The sequence below is a fragment of the Podarcis melisellensis genome (assembly GCF_964234715.1).
Source record: "Podarcis melisellensis genome assembly, chromosome: 14".
NCBI classification, from domain to species: domain Eukaryota; kingdom Metazoa; phylum Chordata; class Lepidosauria; order Squamata; family Lacertidae; genus Podarcis; species Podarcis melisellensis.
In genome coordinates, this window is record NC_138546.1 from 7636954 (window position 1) to 7661211 (window position 24258).

The window sequence follows — 24258 nt, forward strand, 5'->3', positions numbered from 1 at the left end:
TCCTTCTCCTAGGCTGGGAAGGCCAGCCACAAACACAACTCAAGTTGATGGCATTCAGAAACGCATGCTGCTCATTTCTGAGCTACTTCTATTTGGAACAGGAGCAGATGGATTTCTGGCAAGGGGTCATCTCCTACTTCCTTTCTCCAGAATCTCCTTCCTCATTCCACCCCATCCATCTTTTTGATAGCCCCCCTGACCTAACCTCTTTCATCTTCAAATATTTATTCCTGTGGTTGCCTCATCTGTCTGTTGTACATCATCAACCTCACACTTCTCTGCTTGCTTCTTCTCAGCTTTCAAACATGACAATGTCTCTGGCTTAAGAGACCCTCCAAACATCTTTTCTCAACCTGGGCACCTCCATGTGGCTTCCATTATATTGGTCTCTGTCTTCAAGATACTTGAGCGTGCAGCAGATCCTGCCTTCCATTAATGATTAACACCCCTCACCTGTAAAAAGAAAAGAAAAGAGGGACTCCCGGGCTCCCAGGACTGCTGCTGCCAGCAGAGAGGAATCAGGGGTGCCCGGGGCGTCTATCAAAGGAGCCAAAACACCCCCCACAACCTTGATTGAGCTGGGAAGGCACCCGTCCACCCACCCAACAGCCCAGAGGAGCTCCAAAACCAGGAGGACAGTGGAGCTAACATGAAGGGGGAGAAAGAAACGGGGAAAGAGGAAGAAAAAGAAAAGAAAAGAAAAGAGGAGGGTGGTGGGTCTGAATCAATGGGGGGGGGAGTCCAAATAGCAATTTTTCACAACAACTGTAGACACAAATCCATAAGGGCTGGTGGTATCTGGACCAGGTGGAGCCATAGGTAGTTCGATGTACAGTCATACCTCGGGTTACAGATGCTTCAGGTTGCATTTTTTCAGGTTACAGACCCACTAAAACCTGGAAGTACCGGAACAGGTTACTTCTGGGTTTCAGGGGTCGCGCATGCACAGAAGCGCTAAATCACGCTTCGCACAGGCACAGAAGTGCCAAATCGCAACCCACGCTTGCGCAGACGCGCTGCTGCGGGTTGCAAACGCTGCGGGTTGCGAATGTGCATCCTGCATGGATCATGTCTGCAACCCAAGCGTCCACTGTTCCTAAACCCAGCCTGAGGGAATGTGTATTCTCCAGATTGGGACCCTGAGATCAGTTGTCAGAGTGTGAATTTAAGACATGTAGCAGATTGGATAGAAAGGTCTACTCTGCTGATTAGACAAGGGCAGACAGCTAGGCCTAGCCAAACCAAAGCTTCCTTCGGTCTTCCAGTGGTGGCAGCGAATGTTGTTATTCTAACTTATTACCCACCCTTCACCCTAAGGTCTCAGGGCAGGTTACAATCATTTAAAATACAGGTTCAAACAGTTCTGAAACTTGCAGTTTAAAAAACACAGTCACAAATAAAACAGGGTGGGCCCAGAAAATATTCATCTCAGGTGTCAAAAGCAGGGTTAAAAGGTGCATCTTCGGCAGTTCCCCAAAAATGATATCATAAAGGAGCCAGGCACACCTCTCTCCTGGAGAGAGCAAGCTTGTTTTCTCCTACTCTAGAGGGCAGGATTTGAACCAACAGACTCAAGAAAGGAGGTACAGTGGTACCTCGGATTAAGAACTTAATTCATTCCGGAGGTCTGTTTTTAACCTGAAACTGTTCTTAACCTGAGGTACCACTTTAGCTAATGGGGCCTCCCGCTGCCGCCGCGCCACCAGAGCGTGATTTCTGTTCTCATCCTGAAGCAAAGTTCTTAACCTGAGGTACTATTTCTGGGTTAGCGGAGTCTGTAACCTGAAGCGTCTGTAACCTGAAGCGTATGTAACCCGAGGTACCACTGTACCAACTAAACATCAGGAAGAACTTTCTGACAGTAAGAGCTGTTCAACAGTGGGAGATTGTGCACTCTCCTTCACTGGAAGTTTTAAAGCAGAGGTTGCTTTAAACCCAGGAGGACTCCCCTGCTGAGTGCCTGAGGACCTGATCCTGCCACTCACCACCTGGCCTAGGGTGGGGCCTGACAGGCTCCATAAAGGACTGCCACCACTGCTGCTGTTGGGCAGAGAGGGCTCCATTTTTTGGGGGGGGTTAGTTGTTGTTTTTTTAATTGCTGTTATTTTTTTACCTATGTCATTTTAAACTGTGATATTAAGGCACAAGGAGAAGGGGACGAAAGAGGACGAGATGGTTGGACAGTGTTCTCGAAGCTACTAACATTTACAAGTTTAAGAGTTTATTTTGATTGAATTTGAATTATGGTGCTGGAGCAGACTCTTGAGTCCCAGGGACTGCAAGAAGATCAAACGTATCCATTCTGAAGGAAATCAGCCCTGAGTGCTCACTGGAAGGACAGATCCTGAAGCTGAGGCTCCAATACTTTGGCCACCTCATGAGGAGAGAAGACTCCCTGGAAAAGGCCCTGATGTTGGGAAAGATGGAGGGCACAAGGAGAAGGGGACGACAGAGGACGAGATGGTTGGACAGTGTTCTCGAAGCTACCAGCATGAGTTTGACCAAACTGCGGGAGGCAGTGGAAGACAGGAGTGCCTGGCATGCTCTGGTCCATGGGGTCACGAAGAGTCGGACACGACTAAATGACTAAACAACAGCAATCAATGCTGTTTTCTTAGTTTTAGATTTAGATTTATGTGAAAAAAAAATCCATTTGGTTGTGTATTTTTTTATGCGGTTTATTTATTGCTTATGACTTTTGTAATTATGTAAATCTTGTCATGTTTTAAGCTGCCTTGAACATTGTTTTCAACTGTGGAAAGGCGGAATACAAATAATAATAATAATAATAATAATAATAATAATAATAATAATAATTAAAAAAAATGATGATCTGCCATAGATTCTTTATTTGAGATTCCTGCATTGCAGGGGATTGGACTAGATGACGCTTGGGTCCCTTCCGACTCTACAATTCTATGATTCTAGGTCCTAGTCCAGCACCCTAGCCACCACATCACACCAAGGTCCCACCTGAAGCCTGTAACAAGCCTTTAATTTGACCTACATGGCAGTAACCCCTCAAGACGCCTGCTAGATTCTGGCTTGGCAGAAGAAAATTTATGACAGCCATCACCTGATGCTTCTCTTGAGTGGAGCGTCTGTAGGGAAGTGGGGGTCTTCTCTGGCAGCATCACAGTGACATTGAGAAGGACGAGGCTTTTCTGCCATTAGTAACAGCTCGATTGTATTTCCCCACATGGCTTCGTCTCCACTTGCTGCAGCGATCCATTTAAAGAGCATGTAGGTTCGACAAGACCTATTAGCTGGAGAGCCCTCCACACTTCCCATCGGGATTCAGACTTGGATTTCAGCACATGTGTGAGACGGATATATATTTGCCAACAAGAACAAAATGCCGAGGAACAACACACATCAAATCTTCCTTTTTATTTGACATTATCTGCAGGTGGAGACAAAACAGCTGGCATATCTCTCTCAGTAAGAATACTGCACAACACCAGTGCATATCGCGTTGTTTCATTACTGGTGGGCATTTACTGATCAGTAGTGGTAAGAACCACAGGGACGCGGGTGGCACTGTGGGTTAAACCACAGAGCCTAGGACTTGCCGATCAGAAGGTTGGCGGTTTGAATCCCCACAGCAGGGTGAGCTCCCGTTGCTTCGTCGCAGCTCCTGCCAACCTAGCAGTTCGAAAGCACGTCAAAGTGCAAGTAGATAAATTGGTATTACTCTGGCGGGAAGGTAAACAGCGTTTCCGTGCACTGCTCTGGCTCGCCAGAAGTGGCTTAGTCATGCTGGCCACATGACCTGGAGGCTGCACGCTGGCTCCCTCGGCCAATAAAGCAAGATGAGCACCGCAACCCCAGAGTCCTCCACGACTGGACCTAATTGTTAGGGGTCCCTTTACCCTAATGGTAAGAACATAAGAAGAGACAGCAGGATCAGGCCAATGAACTCATCTAGTCCACCATCCTCTTCTCATAGTGACCAACCAGATCCCCATTGGAAACCCACCACCAGGTTCTGAGCAGAAGAGCACTCTCCCCTCCTGTGTTTTGTCCAGCAACTGGCTTCCAGAAGCATTGCTTCCTTCAACTGTGGAGACAGAGCACAGCCATCATGGCTAGTCACCTTCAATAGCCCACTCCACCATGAATTTGTCTAATCGTCTTTCAAAGCCATCTAAGCTGGTGGTCATCATTGCCTCCTGTTCCATAATTTACAGTAACTCTGCACTGCATCCAGAATGACACCCTTTTTTCTGTCCTGAATGTGCCATTGGATGTGTTATGGGAGAAGGAGAAAGACTATTCTCTTTCCCCTTTCTCCACGTAGTTTATATCCTGCCCCTCCTCCCTGCTCTAAGGCGTATCCAAGCCAGATATTCCAGAGGGTTCACTCTTTAAGAATCTGCAGTTGCCCAGAGCCTAGAAATGGTGGACTGGAGGCAGAGGCTCAAAAGGCTTCAATTCATTTTCAACTCTTGTTGCTACACATTGCTCACCAGGAGCTCTCCACTGTGCTGAAATGACAATCCCACCTTTTAATTTTGTCCAGTGGGTTCCTCCATAAGGCCAGACCAGGAAAGAACCAAAATTCTGTGAAGGCCCTACATTACTGGTGAAACAATGAAGCAATAGGATAAGGGTACCTCTTTCATCTCTGAACCATCCAGCCATTTCATCCCTTACCCTTACCCTTCCTTTCCATATCTTGTCATCAAACATCAACCCAATGGTGCACCAAGTCCAATAAGTTCAGTTTCAACTCCAAGGAAGTTCTATACCCAGTTCAACAGCACAGAAAAGCCCCCTAATCGGATTAACATACAGCACTTGATACTCTCATGATAATTTCCAATTAAGCACCGTCAGGCAGAGATATTGCCTGCTACCGAAAGGACGTTAATTAGCTAAGACCTGTCAGGGAATGATTCATGAGTCTCTCATTCCTTTCTGCTCATATTCTAAATTTACATACCCTCCAACTTTTCACAAATGAAAATAGGGACACTCTATCCTCATGCCAAGGTTTGCTCTCCTCTGATCATACTGCTGCTGTGCTGAAACCTGTCCTCCAATTTCCAAGGTGCTATTACCTGTTTCCATCCTTCTGCCTCGTTAACACAGTGCTTCCTGCAGAATTTCAATGGGTGTGGGGCTGAGCTTTCCTTGTTGTTGTTGTGTGCATGTCTTTCTTTCCACTAAACATTTTTCCAGTGCTTTGCAGCCTCCCCAGCTGCGCATTGTTTCCTGATGAAAGAAAGAAAGAAAGAAAGAAAGAAAGAAAGAAAGAAAGAAAGAAAGAAAGAAAGAAAGAAAGAAAGAAAGAAAGAAAGAAAGAAAGCAGGCAGGCCTTCAGGAGTAATTGTTTCATTGTGTCTTTCCCTGAGCTTTAACTGAAACACAGAAAGCTGGGGATACTATCTACTTAGGAATGTACAAGCAATCCAACCAAATCCCAAAATGAACCAACCCAATTTTGGCCAAATCAGGACCCCTCCTGATTGGGTTGAGCCGGGTCCACACAGAGTGATCCACAACAGAAAACTCTTTCAGAGCCAGACAGCCAGTCTCCAAAGTGCTGTGGGAGGAGGGAAGCTGGACTTTGCTCACCAGCTGTTCAGGGCTAGAATCTTACCAAACACTTTTCAAACATAGTGCGAACAAAAAACCCCCACAAATTTTAAGGTGGCTGGCACAAGAAAACCTGGACCTACCTGTCTGAAGTTTGGTGAGACTAATCTCCTCTTGAGATTGAGGGGGTACTCTGTCTCCAGGTTACATGCACTTATGTAGCACAACAAGAAAGTTATGGATGCTTTACTTTTATGAAAATGCAAACTAGAGTGACTTGTCTGAAATTGGCCAGTTAATCACCTTTGGAGGGGCTACCAGGTTTCCAAATTCTAGTCACCTGTGTGTGGGATGTTGAAGGCTATGGCTGCTTTAGTTTCCAAATGCAAGTGAGTCGAAGTACCAAAGATCTATATTTCTTGATCACAATATGGATTTGGGGGGTCCTGATTGGATTGTGTCATGTCCAAATCCATCAAGGTCCCATCCAAATCACTGAATGAGCCCCCAAATTGGATAAGGCAGGCCCTTATTTGCTACTGAGCACTCGACATTGGTGCACTTACTAATTTTGTTTTTAAGGTAAATCTCTTTGACATAAGGGACGCGGGTGGCGCTGTGGGTTAAACCACAGAGCCTAGGACTTGCCGAACAGAAGGTTGGCGGTTCAAATCCCTGCGATGGGGTGAGCTCCCGTTGCTCGGTCCCTGCTCCTGCCAACCTAGCAGTTTGAAAGCACGTCAAAGTGCAAGTAGATCAATAGGTACCGCTCTGGCGGGAAGGTAAACGGCGTTTCTGTGCGCTGCTCTGGTTCGCCAGAAGTGATGTAGTCATGCTGGCCACATGACCTGGAAGCTGTACGCTGGCTCCCTCAGCCAATAAAGTGAGATGAGCGGCGCAACCCCAGAGTCGGTCACGACTGGACCTAATGGTCAGGGGTCCCTTTACCTTTACCTTTGACATAAAAAAACTGAACATAAAACAACAACAACAACACCATCACCATCATTTATTATTTATACCCCGCCCATCTGGCTGGGTTTCTCTAGCCATTCTGGGCAGCTTCCAACAAAATATTAAAAATACAATAAAACATCAGACATTAAAAACTTCCCTGAATGGGGCTGCCTTCAGATGTCTTCTACAAGTCAGATAATTGTTTATTTCCTTGACATCTGATGGGAGGGTCTTCCACAGGGTGGGAATGAATGGCTCTCAAGGAGGCAGTTTCCAGGAAGCATGGGCATGTGGGAAGAATGTAGAATGGAGCCCGTTGGTGAGATGATTTGCAGAATGAGAGGACCCCCACCAAACTCCTCAGCCAATCCTTGCACCTCAACCATGATAATTTCACTATTCGCTGATCTCTTGTCTGAAAATTTTCAAACCAATTTTCTCATTAGTTGAGCAGGAAATGGTTAGAAAGTTGATAAGGGCATAAGATGCCCACTGGATCCAACCAAAGGACCATCTAGTTCAGCATTCCATTCATACAGTGGTTAACCAGATGTTTCCAGAAAGTCCATACACAGCAGGATATGAGCACAATAGCCCTCTCTGCACATGACCCACAGCAGTCGAGATTCAGGATCAAAGGCAGGAAACCTCTGGAGGTAGTATATAGCCACCATGATAGAAGAAGAAGAGAAGAAGAGTTTGGATTTGATATCCCGCTTTATCACTACCCTAGGGAGTCTCAAAGCGGCTAACATTCTCCTTTCCCTTCCTCCCCAACAACAAACACTCTGTGAGGTGAGTGGGGCTGAGAGACTTCAGAGAAGTGTGACTAGCCCAAGGTCCCCCACAGCTGCATGTGGAGGAGCAGGGAAGCGAACCCGGTTCACCAGATTACGAGTCCACCACTCTTAACCACTACACCACACTGGCTCTGATAGGCTTATCCTCCATGATTTTGCCTAATGCCCTCTTGAATGATGTCCAGGTTGGTGGCCCTCATTGCACCTTCGCTATTACGTTCAAGTTCACTGGTGATTCCAGGTTCTAATATTATGAGGAACATGGGAAGCTGCCTCATACTGAGTCAGACCTCAGGTCATTCATTCTAGCTGAATATTGTCTACACTGACTAGCAGCAGCTATACAGTATTCCAAGCAGAGGACATTCCCATTCCTATCTGGCGATGCCATGGATTAAACCTGAGATTTCTGCAGACAAGACAACCGCTTTGAGTCCCCCCCCCCCTTTAAAATATAAAGCGGTATAGAATGAAATGAATAATAATAATAATACTGCAGAGCTACAGGTGAAAACATCTCCCTATATTCTTTTTTCCACATATTGCATAATTATAAACATCCCAAAATGGCAGAATAGGGACAGTAATTTTCTTGGAGAAGTTTATCAGAAAATTGGGGCTGTGCTTCCTAAATAGGATGCCTGTGATGTTAGTTCGTGAGCTTGGCATATTAAAAGGAATATTAAATCAGTGATGGACTGTAGAATGTCACAGGGGTGGGGGAGAAAATTGATATAAATTAGTTCCATAGGTGCCAGCAGCATTAAATTTGAGGAGTAATCTTCAGTTGTACATTCCACTAATTAGGAAATGCACACAATATTAAATTGACTATAGAACCCATTAAAACATTATGAATAGAGGCTAACCATATCAGGACAGAGGTATGTGAGAAGCAATCGCAGATTAATGAGTTAGGGGGCTTGGGGAAGGGGTTTATTGAGGTTATCATTAGGAGGGGGAATACAAAAATTCAATTTCAATCATATAAGAGCAAATATCACTGACTTGCAAATCAGTATTGTATCTTTCTTTGAATGCATTATTTGCAGTACAGAATTTTGTGTCACAATTTTGCTTTGTCCTTAGGTATGGGAGAGGGAACAGCTTGATGGCATCACTCCCTGCAGGGTTGGGGAAGATGTATGGGGGGGGGGAGAGAGAGAGATGTCCTGCTTCCAGAAGATATCTCTAGCCATTTCTTTACCTCCTCAAAGGACAGCCATTCAAACCCGTCAATGACAATCCACACAGCAAAATGCAATTTGCCAGACTAGGCTTGTCCGAAAGGATTGATCCACTTAGCAGTCTCTTTTTCACTCAGCACCTGGGTTCCCATTTGTGGGCATGCTACTCAGAACCCCACCACAATCATTTCCAAAAACTTCCTCCTGGGATTCCCTACAAGGCCCAGACACACATCAGCCTCCCAGGCGTGCAGATCGGTGGTTAAAACAGAACACTAGAATTCATGGCTAGGCATAAGTCAAGACCAGGCGTCAGCAAACTTTTTCAGCAGGGGACCAGTCCACTTTCCTTCAGACCTTGTGGGGGCACAGACTATATTTTTTGGGGGGGGAATTAACAAATTCCTATGGCCCACAAATAACCCAGAGATGCATTTTAAATAAAAGGGCACATTCTACTCATGTAAAAACATGCTGATTCACGGACTGCCCACGGGCCGGATTTAGAAGGTGATTGGGCCGGATCCGGCCCCTGGGCCTTAGTTTGCCTACCCATTGTCAAGACACTGGCCCAACACTTGACACACACCCTGAACTCCACTTCTGAAGAGCAGGGCAGGCACAGCCAAGGCACAGGACTGGGTGTCAGGGACCCGTGCTGAGGAGGGCTGCTCTGAGGAGGAAAGGTAGGAGCCTCCCCCTTCCCCTGCTCCTGATCAGGATCCTGAATCTTCCCAGGTGAACAGTATAGACTTGGAACAGTGGTTTGCAGAGGGACATAGTTCAGAAGGCAGAAGCCGGGAAATACTGGGTGGAGAAGGAGCACTGGGAGAGAGAGAGTTAACAGATTCACTGTTTCTGGAAAGCGTTCATCCTCTCAGCCCAAGGTCAAGAAGAGCTGATAAGGTGGCAGCACAGAAAACACAGTGGTTACGAGATCAGGTTACAAGATGTGCTAGTGAAGGAGGTGAATAGGAAGGAAATGGGTGGAACCCTTAACTGGGAGCACTGCCGTTCCTAGGAATGGATTCTTTGTTCTCTCACTATGATCATTAAAGTTTCTATCTAGTAAGAAGTCTCCTTTCCTTGGTTCTGTTTATCTACAGCCAAAGGGGGGGGTGAGGAAGCCTCTTCCCTGGGTAGACTGAGTCTGCTCATGCGAGCACAACTGATGTTGCATCCATCAGGTGGAGGCTATATGTTCACTGTCTGATCTAGGCTCCAGTGTTCCTTGTGACTGGGGAGCATCCCACTTGCAAGAGATGGAGCTGGGGCCAATTGGGGTGGTTCTCCCTCAATGTTTGGGAGATCTGATGATACCTAGGCAGGGTTACCTCCTCGACAACCAACTCAGCCCCCTCCTCAACTTCCAAATGAACACCCACAAGACTGCTGGGAACCTCTCCAGGCAAATATTCCACACTGTCGTCTCATTCCTCCTCTGCCTCTGAGCAGTCCCGCCAAGATATCTCCATGGGGCTCATGACACTGCAAAGTCTTCTGTCTGTCCAAAATAGGGAGGCAAGGGGAATTTGTTCAGTCTGCATTTTAACACAAGCACACCAAATTCACCCTTCCCAAACTGATGCATGAAGCAAAAGTGAGTATCTTTTGAATTTGCCACTTCTCTGCATTTTGTGATGCAGTTCTCCAATTGTTGTGGACAACAACAATGTGTTGTCCAACAATGTGGACAACAAAATAAAAGAAGAGAAGAGAGCATATATGAGGGGTAAGCGCACTGGGGAGAAAAGAAGAAGAAGCAGCTCAACAACTTTGTCCAGATTTTCAATTTTGGGAATATGGCAACCATGGGTGGCGCTGTGGGTTAAACCACAGAGCCTAAGACTTGCTGATCAGAAGGTCGGTGGTTCGAATCCCCGTGACGGGGTGAGCTCCTGTTGACCAGTCCCTGCTCCTGCCAACCTAGCAGTTTGAAAGCACATCAAAGTGCAAGTAAATAAATAGGTACTGCTCCGGCGGGAAGGTAAACGGTGTTTCCGTGCGCTGCTCTGGTTCGCCAGAAGCAACTTAGTCATGCCAGCCACATGACCTGGAAGCTGTACGCCGGCTCCCTCAGTTAGTAAAGCAAGATGAGCGCTGCAACCCCAGAGTTGGCCATGACTGGACCTAATGGTCAGGGATCACTTTACCTTTTTAAGTTCTAACCATTTTTTAAAAGAAAAAAAAATCACTTAAAATTAAAAAACTAATACAGCATAACTTAAACTTAATTATAATGACTCCAAACTACCATGACCAAGATTTTCTGAAAAAGATTCTATGACCCATATTCCCAATAACCTATAAAGCTTTTACAGCCAGCAATGAAGATATTATACATTCATTACCATTGCTGGCCATCTGCAATCTCTGGGGCGAAACGAAATAAATTACCTGTAAAGTACATTAACATTATTCAAATTCACTTCTCCCCTTTCCACCCCCTTCCAACAATTGATCACAACAACAGCGGTTTTGTTCTAGGCAAGTAAGCTTGGGCACCCACCCCATGAGATCAGCACACAATTTTGCAGAGCAAGATGTGATGATTAAGGAATCACAGAGTTCTGGGAAACTTGCCTGCGGTTGGAAACCTTTTATTCTGTGGAAAGCCACCTTCCATTGAGGGGAACTTTCCAGGGGCTGCATGCTCCTGGCAGGCAGGGCCAAAGACAGAAGTGGGTGCAGCCATGTTGGCATTCCATGTTTTAGCCAGGCAAAAGCAACCAAGGAAGGCAACATCAGTGGAGGCACAGCAAAGCCATTGTGGGTAGCCTAGCAAAACAGGAGTATGCCACCCTCTGCACCCCACTTCTGCTTCCATAAGAATGCCCCCCAAAAAACTCAGTGATAGCCATGGCATTCTGCATGGTGTTGGTGCTCATCTTTTTCCACCCCAGAGCTGGGGAGGGAGAGCGGCAATGCTGCATGCAGGAGAACCACAGCTTTTGCTGAACTCGACAGGAACTGGGTCATTCTGCAAGGCATCCGAAATCATCTCAATCAATGAAATAAATAAATGCTTCTGTGTTGTTTTCACTAGGTTTATTCTTTAGGTCTGCTTTCCTCTCCAAATTGCTTTTTTTTGGGGGGGCAGTGTTCCTCTGCCTGTCGAAGAGCTGCATTGCAAAACTGGGAGCGCTGCAGGTTTCAAAGGGCGGCGCCCAAATTTGGTTTGAAAATTTGGCAGGTTTGCCTTAAATGCAAACTGAACCCAATTTCTGTGTCTGCATCCCTAGCTGCTTCTGATTGCCTTCTGACCAGATGCTAAGTTACATGAGCCAGTGGCATCATCCAGCAGGGCTTTGCTCATGTTCAAAAGCCTTTCCTTCAGATCTTGCCCTGCTTCCTCTGTGGCCTTAGCTTTCTGCCCTGCTGCCACTGCTGTCGGCAAAGTGGTGCTGGCATCACTGCCATTTTCCAGTAAGATGTCATCAAGCTCTCGTGAGATCTCATTCCCACCCACCCTCAGTATTTGAGTCTCACTGGACAACTTGGTCCCCGGTTGAGAGGGCTGGAAAGGAATCCCTCCCCCAACACCAGTTGACCCTTGGCTGTGTTTTTTCCTGCCTTGCTTCATTATGTTTTTGTTGTTGTTTCGTCATTTAGTCATGTCAGGAAGGCATTAAACATCTTGACACAATTTTGGGTAGGAATGACATTAGGCAGGGTAAAGGGTCTCATAATAATAATAATAATAATAGTGATGTATGGAAGTGAGAGCTGGACCATAAAGAAGGCTGATTGCCAGAGATTTGATGCTTTTCAATTATGATGCTGGAGGAGACTCTTGAGAGTCCCATGGACTGCAAGAAGATCAAACCTCTCCATTCTGAAGGAAATCAGCCCTGAGTGCTCACTGTAAGGACGGATCCTGAAGCTGAGGCTCCAATACTTTGGCCACCTCATGAGAAGAGAAGACTCCCTGGAAAAGACCCTGATGTTGGGAAAGATTGAGGGCACAAGGAGAAGGGAATGACAAAGGACGAGATGGTTGGACAGTGTTCTCGAAGCTACCAGCATGAGTTTGACCAAACTGTGGGAGGCAGTGGAAGACAGGAGTGCCTGCCGTCCTCTGGTCCATGGGGGTCACGAAGAGTCGGACATGACTAAACAACAACAACAATTATTTGTACCCCGCCTATCTGGCTGGGTTTCCCCAGCCACTCTGGGCAGCTTCTAACAAAGATTAAAAATACATTAAAATGTCACACATTAAAAGCTTCCCTGAACAGGGCTGCCTTAAGATGTCTTCTGAATGTCAGGTAGTTGTTTATCTCTTTGACATCTGATGGGAGGGTGTTCCACAGGGCAGGTGCCACTACTGAGAAGGCCCTCTGCCTGGTTCCCTGTAGCTTTGCTTCTCACAATGAGGGAATCGCCAGAAGGCCCTCGGCACTGGACCTCAACATCCGGGCAGAACGATGGGGGTGGCCTTGGGAAAGAAAACTCTCTTGGGAGAGTTTTGACTCAAGGCATGCCCTCAGCTCAGATAAGATTGCTTTCTGGTTGGAATCTTTTCCCACAGTTGCCCAGAGAAAACTTGTTTTGCACCATGCTGGGGCTCTAAGCTGGCTGACTCCCATGGTGGGGTTTTGGATGCACCCCAACCCTGAACAGAATCCTATTAAGGAATTGTTCCTTGCCCTGGTGCCATGCCAAACCCCCTCCTACCTGCTGTTTAGTCAACAGAGTTGTGGCCTGATTTCACCCAAGACTGGTGCCCAGCTTGATTTATTTCCACCGCGCTCATGAGCCACAGGGAGACACCCTGCCTTGCCAATGATTTGATGTGTGTCTAGCAAATGACAACGAATCTGGTGTACATAAAACCCTACTAATGAAAATGTGGGCCCATTTTCTCCTGACCTTAAGTCTGACCAGTAGACTTGATTAAAATCTGCACATTAAAAGGAAGAGGAGAAGAAGAAGAAGAAGAAGAAGAAGCCTACATTCAGGACTATTGAGTCACAATGGGGAGAATTATACAGCAACTCCGTTTTATCATGCTCCCATATGGCAAGAAACAGCTTTTCTCCACTATTAGTTATCTGCTATTTAGAGCATCAAGAAGACTTAGTTGAATCTCTGTCCAGATTAAGGGGGATTTGAGTTGTGGTGATAGCCTTTAAAGAGAAACAGCTGGCTGGCACAAGACTTTAGCACTAATAGAATTTGGCCAACAAGGAAGAATCTGGGTTTCCTCGCTTCCAGTATGCTCCTGCCTCAAGGAAAAAAAATATGATTTTCTTTCTGTCTCTGCTGTAAATTCTTGGGTTATTCTGCATGAGACTGACACAGCTGTCCTTTGGGAAATTCCACTCAAAATGTATTCTATTCTTTGAGCTTCACCGAAGATGGAAACATTTGCATTTTCCAATTAAAACATCTAGCACCTGAAACTATTGACTCTGTGTTGCCATGAACTTAGCCATCTGGAGTGCCCTGAATGAGCGGCTAAAGATTTCAGCGATTGAGGCATAATGGTCCTTAAAGACCTGGAGTTTTATCCTTTGATAGCTGGAGATCTCTTCCCAGCTTTTGAAATGCAATGTACATCAGTGTTTGGGAAGGTGGCACTGCTGAGACACTGGAGGAGCACACACACACAGAGAGAGAGAAGTTTGCTCTCAGAGTTGTAAAGGGAGAAAAGAGAGCAGAAGATTTAGGAACATGGGCAGCTGCCTTATACTGAGGACACAGCTACAGGAGTCAAAAAATAGTAATTTGAATTTATTATAAGCAAGCACCACCAGATGGCACCAGAGAGCAGGAATTTTTTATACATGATATTCCACAGGTTTTTTTCCCTCCTTTTTCTAACTTCTAACCTATTTGTAGCAATTTTTCCTGTGTGTAGATCCACCCTGAGTCAGAGCACTGGTCTATGTAGCTCAGTATTGTCTACACTGACTGGCAGTAGCTCTCCAATGTGTCAGATGCGCCAGGGATTGAACCTGCGGCCTTTTGCTTAGGTAATCTGAGTTGCAGCCTTGCAGGGTCTGCAACAACTACTGAGAGAGTAGCTGATGCAGGACAGGGTGGTGTTGCTGCCTGCTGTAGGGGCCACTTGCTTCCAATAGCCTCTGCTTGTATATTTGTAAATAGAACAGAAGAGTCAAATCAGCGTTAGAGGCTGAGCTAGATGGGATCTCCTTCAAAGACAAAGGATAGCCTTCCCCTAGTTCTTAGTGCATGCTGGGGGCAGGAGATGTTGTCTTCCCCCTATTAGGAATTTTGAAGCAACCACTGTAAAGGAACGTGTAAAAACAGGAGCAATTTTTATTTCCTTCCGGAAGGAAAAATTAAACTGAGATGTTAGACCATATTCATTACTTGTTTTCATTTAATGTTGGGAGTTAGGCTTTCCTCCCCATGATATAGGATCAATAATTTTGCATTATTCTTTCTCTGCTCGTAACTCGCTATTTCTTTGTTATATAAAAGTGAAAATACAGACGTACACACTTTAGACAGCTTGTTCCCTTCTTCAACAAGGCTTAAAATGCTGGATAAAGTCACCCTCAACAAACAAATACCAAGTTGTGAGCTCAGCATTTTGTTCCCATTATGGCAAGAATTGCCATCTGCCAATGCTGTGATTTGCAAAAGATTTCATTTATGGGGGGGAGGGAGAGACCCACAGTGCCAACCTCTGTCACTCACCCCCAGAAACTGTGACTTTCAGTGAGCGTATTACAGTAATCCTGTCTGTTTCTGATGAGAAGTTTGATAAGAGGATATGAGCCTGCGTGTCTGAGTCAGAGGATTTTTTTAAAAAAAAAAACAGGGAACATAATGCTTGGCACTCATTACTCTCCTTAATAGAATCAAAAGACCAAAAGACCTAAGCTGGCCTTCCCCAAACTGGTGTTCTCCAGATGTTCTGGACAGCAGCTTCCACCATCCACAGTAAGAACATCCAAGCTGGTGGGGCTGATAGGAGTTGCAGCCCCAGGAATCTTGGGGAAGGACACAAGTTGGAGAAGGCTAATGGAAGGCATGGAAGGAGATTGACAGTAAACACGCCAAGCCTTCTGTTTCCTCTGAGAGGCTCTTCCAAACTCAATGGAGGATCAGGGCATCAATGGCAACTAAACTAGATGAGCCATTGGCTTGATCCAGAAGGCTCTTCTCCTAAAAGACAAATCAATATTTCATTTAGTGTTCTCTTCATGTTCTTTGGCGATCACTCATAGCTGAGTAAGATTGTCTTCCCTAAACATGGTTTTAACAGTGAGTCTCTAAGTGACTGCAGAGGCCAATTCTGGATCCACACATCCTTCCACCATGGGAAATTGGTTTCTGGGCGGGAGTTGATCATGGTGTGGATTTGCCAAGCCTGCCTTCCTCTTAGCACATTTCTTCCTGAGTTCAAGCATCTTCAAAGCCCATGACACCTTTGGTAAAGGCTGTTCTCCAGTTGAAGTGCTCGCAGGCCCGTGTTTCCCAGTTGTCAGTGTTTATACTACATTTTTTTTAGATTTGCCTTGAGAGAGTTGGAGATGGCGTTTATAAGTGGTCCGTGTTTCACAAGCATACAGTAAGGCAAGGTAAGATCTTTTTAGAAGTGCCATTTGGGGTTCAGCAAGTTATCATTTGCTCAATATGTGAGACAATGGTATCCCAGAACCATGTGTATTGTATTTTAATTATCATTATATTTCTTAAACTTGTGTGCCGCCTTTCATCCATAGATCTCAGGGTGGTTCACAGCATAAAAATACAGGCCCAAAAATTGTGGTTCCATGATGTCAAAATTAGGAAATAAATAAATAAATGTAAAAATAACATTTACCTTATATAATTCCCCTGCCCGCCCACCATGTAAACCCTACAAATCAGGGGTGAGGGACATGTGGCCCTCCAAAGTGGGGTGGGCTCCATCCTCCAACAGCCATTGTCAGCTGGCCAAAGGTCAGGGATGAAGGGAATTGTGGCCCCACAGAATTTGGACCATCCCAGCTCCCTATCCCTGCTTTAAAGGAAAATAGCCTGCTAGCTGTTTCCCAAAGCTTCCAGAGCCTACTGTATATTGAAACTGCTCCCATTTCTCCTCTGCTCCTCCTGCTTTTCAATATGCACCAGTTCTGGCTTTCTTTCTCTGATTTGTTATCTTAATTAATGGCAGTTTTGCAGAGGGCCAAGACTGGGATTGCAGTGATTAATTACATGCTCTTACTTAACGCTCTAGTTGAACTGGCTAAGTAAAAATAGACAACAATGTGGAAAGGCAGGCAGCTCTTTTTTAAAAAACCAAGGTAAAGAAAGGTTAGAATTAAATAGCTATAGCTTTCCTTTCCTTTCCTTCTTTTTTGTTTGCCGAGTAGCAATACAAGGAAGATTTGAGGTCGTTTGTCTGCGGTTTTCAAACAGTGAATGTATGGGAGATATTCTAATGAGTTATGCTGTAGGACAAATTCCCCCACCCCCAAAGCAATGTCAGTAAGATAGAAATGCACTTCTGACCTCTCCCTCAACCCTGAATTTATGTTCTCCAGACTTCCCATATCCCTTCTCGCTTTTAAAAAAATATTTTTTATTAAATTTTCTGTTTTACAATTTCAAATACACATTTTAACATCCTTAAGATATCAAGGGCTTCCCTTCTTCTCTTTCCATGGTTCATTTTACATATCTTAAATCCCTGCATATTTTACAAAAAACTATACCCAACGGTTTTCCATTATTGGATCCATCAAAACTTATTTACACTGTTGAATTTATCTTAATGCTTTCTCACTTTCCATCTGACCACAGATATAGCCTTGATTTCCCCGCTTACAACAGCCATGAAGAATAGGGCACTGTTAGCATCCTAGTGTTGCAGAACTGGCAAAGAGAGAGAGAGAGAGAGAGAGAGAGAGAGAGAGAGAGAGAGAGAGAGAGAGAGAGAGAGAGAGAGAGAGAGAGAGAGAGAGAGAGACTTGCCAAGGCCACATGATAGACTCATTCGTGGCAAGACCTTAACTGGAATTTTGCTGGTCTCTGTTAGGAGCTGCTGAAATCTGTGCATGGCTGCCCCATGTGGTGAATCACTGAAACACAGCTGACAGCCTGACTCCAGTCAGATTCCACCCACCAAGGCTGTCCTCCTTGGGAGGAAGGTATATAGAAAGTCTTCCTGTTGCAGTTGAGCCTTTGTCAAGCCTAGAGGTCTTCTTAAGTTCTGGGGTGTTTCTGAACCCCATAGCCATCTGACCAAAGCTCAGGGGCTTGTCTTTTTCTTGCCTCTCAAGAAGAAGAAGAAGAAGAGTTTGGATTTGATACCCCGCCTTTCACTCCCCTTCAGGAGTCTCAAAGCGGCTAACAATCTCCTTTCCCCACAACAAACATTCTGTGAGGTGAGTGGGGCTGAGAGACTTCAAAGAAGTGTGACTAGCCCAAGGTCACCCAGCAGCTGCATGTGGAGGAACGGAGACGCGAACCCGTTTCCCCAGATTAGGAGACTACCACTCTTAACCACTACACTACACTGGTTTTCTCTGGGGTCCTAACTACTGGCTGGTCTCATGGCTTGTAGGTCCTGACATACCCCAGACTACCACCAATGATCCAGCCCTGACAGCCTATTTGCCTCTCTGCCAGTATCTCCATTGAGTTTGTCACCAAACTCCTTTCCCAGCCACATGTTGGTTTTATAGCGCTTCCCTGTTGTCTGTGTGGGCATAGGAAGCCGCCTCATACTGTGCCAGACTACTGGTCCATCTAGCCTAGTGCTGTCAGCTCTGACTGGCAGCAGCTCTCTGGGGCTCAGAGAAAGACAGGACTTCCTGCTCACCAGCTACCTACGGAAGTGATAGAGTATCTGCTTTACATGCAGGAGGTCCCAGGTTCAGTACCTGGAATCATAAAACAGGACTGGGAGAGACCAAATCACTCTTTGAAGAGCCTCCCCTCTCCTTGAAACACCACTCTAAAAGGTAAAGGGACCCCTGACCATTAGGTCTGGTAGTGACCGACTCTGGGGTTGTGGTGCTCATCTCGCTTTATTGGCCAAGGGAGCCGGCGTACAGCTTCCAGGTCATGTGACCAGCATGACAAAGCTGCTTCCGGCGAACCATAGCAGCGCACAGAAATGCCGTTTACCTTCCCGCCGGAGTGGTACCTATTTATCTACTTGCACATTTGACATGCTTTCAAACTGCTAGGTTGGCAGGAGCTGGGACCAAGCAACGGGAGCTCACCCCGTGGTGGGGATTCGAACCACCGACCTTCTGATTGGCAAGTCCTAGGCTCTGTGGTTTAACCCACAGTGCCACCCGCGTCCCTCACTGATGTTTAAATGGAAGGTGGGAAGTACATCAGAGAGTGGTTTGTCAAATCTTTCACCCACACCTTGCTTGCTCACATGCTTGCAACAGGGGTTGCAAACTGCAGCATGACAACAGCCTTACAATTTTATTATATAGTGAGATTTTATTTGTTTGCGTATCCTCATCCTCTCCCCGTCCCCAAATTACTGGGCCTGAGGCCATGTAATAAAATTTCTATTGTATTGTATTTTTCAGGTAAAAAAACCACACCAGAACTTTCAGGAAGCACAATACTGGAATAAGAACTGAGTTCTGGTCGGGTCATGTCACATGAGAACTTGCAACTCTCAAATTCTTCTAGCATCCCCGCTTTTAACTGGGACTGAGAGGGAGCTCAAAAGTTTTCGGTATTAAATTTAAAGGGGAGACCAGCAGGATGAAAAGAAAAAAGTTCACACATGTTATGCAATGGCAAAACTAGAAAATCCACTGGTGAGGGCTTAGCCCATCCAACCTTGATTGCAACAAATAATATGTCAAAAAAAACGAAGATCATGGCCACTGGTCCCATCACCTCCTGGCAAATAGAAGGGGAAGAAATGGAGGCAGTGAGAGATTTTACTTTCTTGGGCTCCATGATCACTGCAGAGGGAAAGATGGGGGGCAGAAAGAGAAGGGGACGACAGAGGACGAGATAGCTGGGCAGTGTTCTCGAAGCTACCAGCATGAGTTTGACCAAACTGCAGGAGGCAGTGGAAGACAGGAGTGCCTGGCGTGCTCTGGTCCATGGGGTCATGAAGAGTCAGACATGACTAAATGACTAAACAACAGCAACAAAATATGTCACTCTCTGACATCCTTCCATCGCAATTGATCCCAATTTTATCTGGCTCCATCTTTCCAAATGAACCCACAAATCTGGGATGGGGAACATCTATGATCCTCTAGGTGACATTGGACTCTAACTCCCACCACCCCTGCTCATTTGCTGTGCTAGCTGGAGCTGATGGGAGCTGAGAGTCCAATGGCCAGGCCAGAGGTTCTCCACCCCTGCTCTGTGCAGAGGGAAAGAGAAAGAGCTTGCCTCCCCAACCAGGTGATTTTGTTGGACATTTTGCCAGACTGTTAATATAAGACCATAGAAACTGACAACGTAGGAGGATGTCTCCCTCATGCACTACTTCCACAAAATGAACGTTGCACCAAAGGTAGAAAATTAGACATGCTTCACCTGTCTTCCTCTTTTGTTTGCTCTGTTGCAATAACAAAGACCAGATGTCATTGCTCCCTCCGGACAAATCTGTTGTGTTAGTCTTTGTTAACAGCCTTGGAAATTGCAAAGCTATGGATGAAGCAAAATGTTGCTCCTAGCATTCTCCTTTCTTGATTACTTTCCTGGGAAAGAGATGGTAGAAGGAAAATAAAGACAAATGATTATCACCAAAGCAGCAGGGAAGGGGAAAATATGAACCAGTGGCCATAAGACCCACACCCCTTGTTATCATCAGTGAAACAAGTTCTTTGTGTATCTGGTCTTTATCTGTCTTTCCATTGTGTTTTCCTAAATTGGCAAGTGGGAATCAGCTCTTGGGTAGACTTCCTGTAGGACCATTCTCCTATAGTCCTTGTTTAGGGATGCGGGTGACGCTGTGGTCTAAACCACTGGGCCTCTTGGGCTTGCCGATTGGAAGGTCAGTGGTTCGAATCCACACAATGGGGTGGGCTCCCATTGCTCTATCCCAGCTCTTGCCAACCTAGCAGTTCCAAAGCACGCCAGTGCAAGTAAATAAATAGGTACCACTGTGGCAGGAAGGTAATCGGCATTTCCGTGCACTCTGGTTTCCATCACAGTGTTGCATTGTGCCAGAAGTGGTTTAGTCATGCTGGCCACATGACCCAGAAAACTGGTACAAACGTTTGTCTGTGGACAAACGCCGGCTCCCTCAGCCTGAAAGTGAGATGAGCACCGCAACCCCAGAGTTGCCTTTGACTGGACTTAACCGTCCAGGTGTCCTATACCTTTTTACCTTACTTAGTCCTTGTTTCCTGGTCCTTCTAACTGGAGGTGATGCGGATGGAGCCTGGAACATTCTGCAAGCAAGGCAAGCACTCTACCACTCAGCTACCAGGTCCACAGTTTCTTAGTTGTGAAGGTGAACCTTAAAAAAGTCACAAAACCTTTCCGGAAACCGGGACAATTATATGAAGGTTAATACAGTTCAAGCTTGAGTCAAAGTTGCTGAACTGGCAGAAAAGTCCTGGCAGTGTTTTCCCAGCTTACTTTTTACATATATAAGCTGAACTCGACCAAAACCACAGAGTCCCTAGTGGTGATTCCCCCCTGCCTCTGCAAACGAAGGATCTGTCCGATTTGATCAAGGGGTTGCTATCTTGTATGAGTTTCCTAATGAGGAAGTGCAGCGAATATATGGACTTGCCTGAAGATTTTTATTTTTATTTAATTACAATAGACAGAAGACAATTGCATAATGCAGCCAGCCAAGACGAGAGGTTTGGAATGTAACATATTCCAAAGGTAAAATATTTATCCAAGATTAAATAAGAACAGGGTGCATCTTTTGACAGCTCTTGTTAAGATGCACAGTGACACAACAGAAGGAAGCAAGAAGGAAGCTGCAGGAATCCTAGTATGTGTTAGGGAACTTTCACCCTTTCAACAGCATTGTCAATTGCGACTTAACTGCCCTGCAGGAAAGAAGAGAGTTTAGACTCAGATCTGGCTACAGTTTAACGTGTAAAAATTTCAGGAGCTGGCAATGGCAATGAGATGTTCTTGGTGGTGCAGGTAGCTTCCTTTCCAGATCCTGTCCCTTTGGCTATATAGTCCAGGAGTGCAAGCACATGATGCAGGCATAACTGGACTGCACCAATTCATACTGCAGGTGAGGGGGGAGAGGGGGAGAGAGTGGATTTTTCTCTGTTGTGCTCCCCCAGACCAAAAATCCCTCCCTTTGTGTAGGAAAGGAAGGCTGAAATCCTTCTCTATGGCATGTTCATTTCCTATGGGTGTAACATCCTTTATATAGGAAGCACAAGAGCATTCCATCCCCACAATCTGTTCCAAAGTGGTGAAATCCAGCTCCATCACATGGTTCTGATATTTGTGTAGCTTGGCTTGCAGAACTGCAGGGCCAGAAGGCATATAAGACATCTCAGGGTACACATTTGCAGCCAGATAGCACTAAGGAGTAGGCTGGCAATACCTTCAAGGGATTTGTGAAACTTCCAAGAGGCACTGTATAGATTGGGTTCCATTCTTCCTAGCCCAACACAATGAATCTCCGTGTAAAATCATTCTTCGTTTTGAAGTTCAGCCAGCTGCGGTTGTGCCATCATACTTATAAATTAGCAATTTCTTTCTTCAGTTACAGACTCTGCGTGTTTGGTTTCTGCACATCGACGTTTTGCTTTGCAGCTGCATTGCATCATTTTAAGGGCTGAATACCAGTCACTGAAGAACAACAGCGGCAAAAGTCTGTTTCTTCTTTTACCAACATGTGGACTTCCTGGAGGCAAGTGATTGGTCACTGTGAGGAATAGGATGCTGGACTGATGGACTTTTGGTCTGAACCAGCAGGGCTCTGTTGATGTCCGATTAAGTAGTACTCTTACGCATGCATATTTCACAGCGGTCACCATGCAAAATGGACTTTGTAATAGTAAGGCTGTACCCAAAGCTATGGTAGCCTTGACAGTTGGATGACTCCAGGGCTTGAACCAGAAATCTCATGGCCTTCAGACTGAAGCCTCTTGGTGCAAGAAAATTTAAAGCCACAAAATATGCAGCACAGTAGCACTTTGAAATATAGGCTGTTAGATCTATAAAATAAACCCTTGTGAGTTCAAAAACTTCTCTCTTTGCCCAGCACAGAAAAAGACCAGGTGTTTGGTAAGTTAAAAATTGGCTGACTTACAAACCCTGCAAATGTCTGATTCATGTGCTTTTCCATACAACATTCAGAAAAAGTTGTCCAGGCAGTAAAATTTGGCATAGTTACAGTCATAGAATCATAGAGTTGGAAGAGACCACAAGGGCCATCGAGTCCAACCCCCTGCCAAGCAGGAAACGCCATCAGAGCACTCCTGACATATGGTTGTCAAGCCTCTGCTTAAAGACCTCCAAAGAAGGAGACTCCACACACACAGTGGAGGAAGTTCCTAAATTATTGGTATAGGAACACAAGAATGGCTTGTGAAAGCCATTCAGTCTGAACTTGGAGCAACACCTCAGACCTCCTCACATGTTGAGATAGTAAGGTAGATTGAGGAGGAACAAAGGCTTGATTACCTACTCCCTCCCAAGGTGAGCTAAGCCTGGCAGGACAGCTTACTCTATGGTCTTAACCCCTTCACACATTAATTAGACTTAAGCTTGTTGGTAATGTGAGACTGGTTATCCCACAAAGCCTAGCCAAGTGAGCCACTTGGAGGGGTCTATGCTGAGACCTTAGACCCCTCTTACATTTCCATTCCAGATCAGAATGGGGTCATGCAAAATAACCAGGGTGGCGCTATGGTCTAAACCACTGAGCCTCTTGGCCTTGTCAATCAGAAGGTCAGCAGTTTGAATCCCCATGACAGGGTGAGCTCCTGCTACTGTGTCCCAGCTCTTGCCAACCTAGCAGTTCAAAAGCATGCCAGTGTGCAAATAGACAAATATGTACCGCTGCGGTGGGAAGGTAAGTGGCATTTCCATGCGTTCTGGTTTCTGTCACGGTGTTCCATTGCGCCAGAAGCGGTTTAGTCATCCTGGCCATGTGACCTGGAAAGTTGTCTGAGGACAAACGCTGGCTCCCTCAGCCTGAAAGCAAGATGAGCGCCACAACCCTATAGTTGCCTTTGACTAGACTTAACGGTCCAGGGGTCCTTTACCTCTACCATGCAAAATAGGCCCCTTTATTTCATGAATAGTATGAAGTCTTTGGACTTGGCCAAGCCTGGTTGTAAACGCCAGGTCTTCTGCTCTTGTTGGTTCAACCTTGGGCATCCAAGAAAACGTTATTAGACTACAACTCCCATTATCATTTATTGTCGGTCCCAAGGCTGAGGGAAAGCTATCCTGCAAGCTGCATGCCAGGCCTTGACAACCCCACCAGCTCCCAAGGCAGACATGCAGATGAGCCTCAATTAGAGAATACCCTGAAGGTCTAGACTGAGGGTACATATGACTGCCCACAGGACGGATCCATCTTTAGGTTGCAAAATGGATTTATGTTCAAGCAGAGACACAGCCAGCAAGCCAGCGAGTCATGGGAGCAGGCATGTCTGTTAGCCAGGTTTGTGTTAAATGGATTTATGCCCATCCGAAATAATCGAGCAGCTGACTCCCTTTTTGCTAATGTATGAAAAAAATCTGTCAAAAGCCTATTGTGGAGTTCTCCAGAGGAAACAGATGAATAAGAGAAAACATGTATTTGAAAGGACGACAATTACCCAACCACAAAGAACAATGGCGGATTTTTGGGGGGAAGGGGACGGAGGTAGAATGTGAGA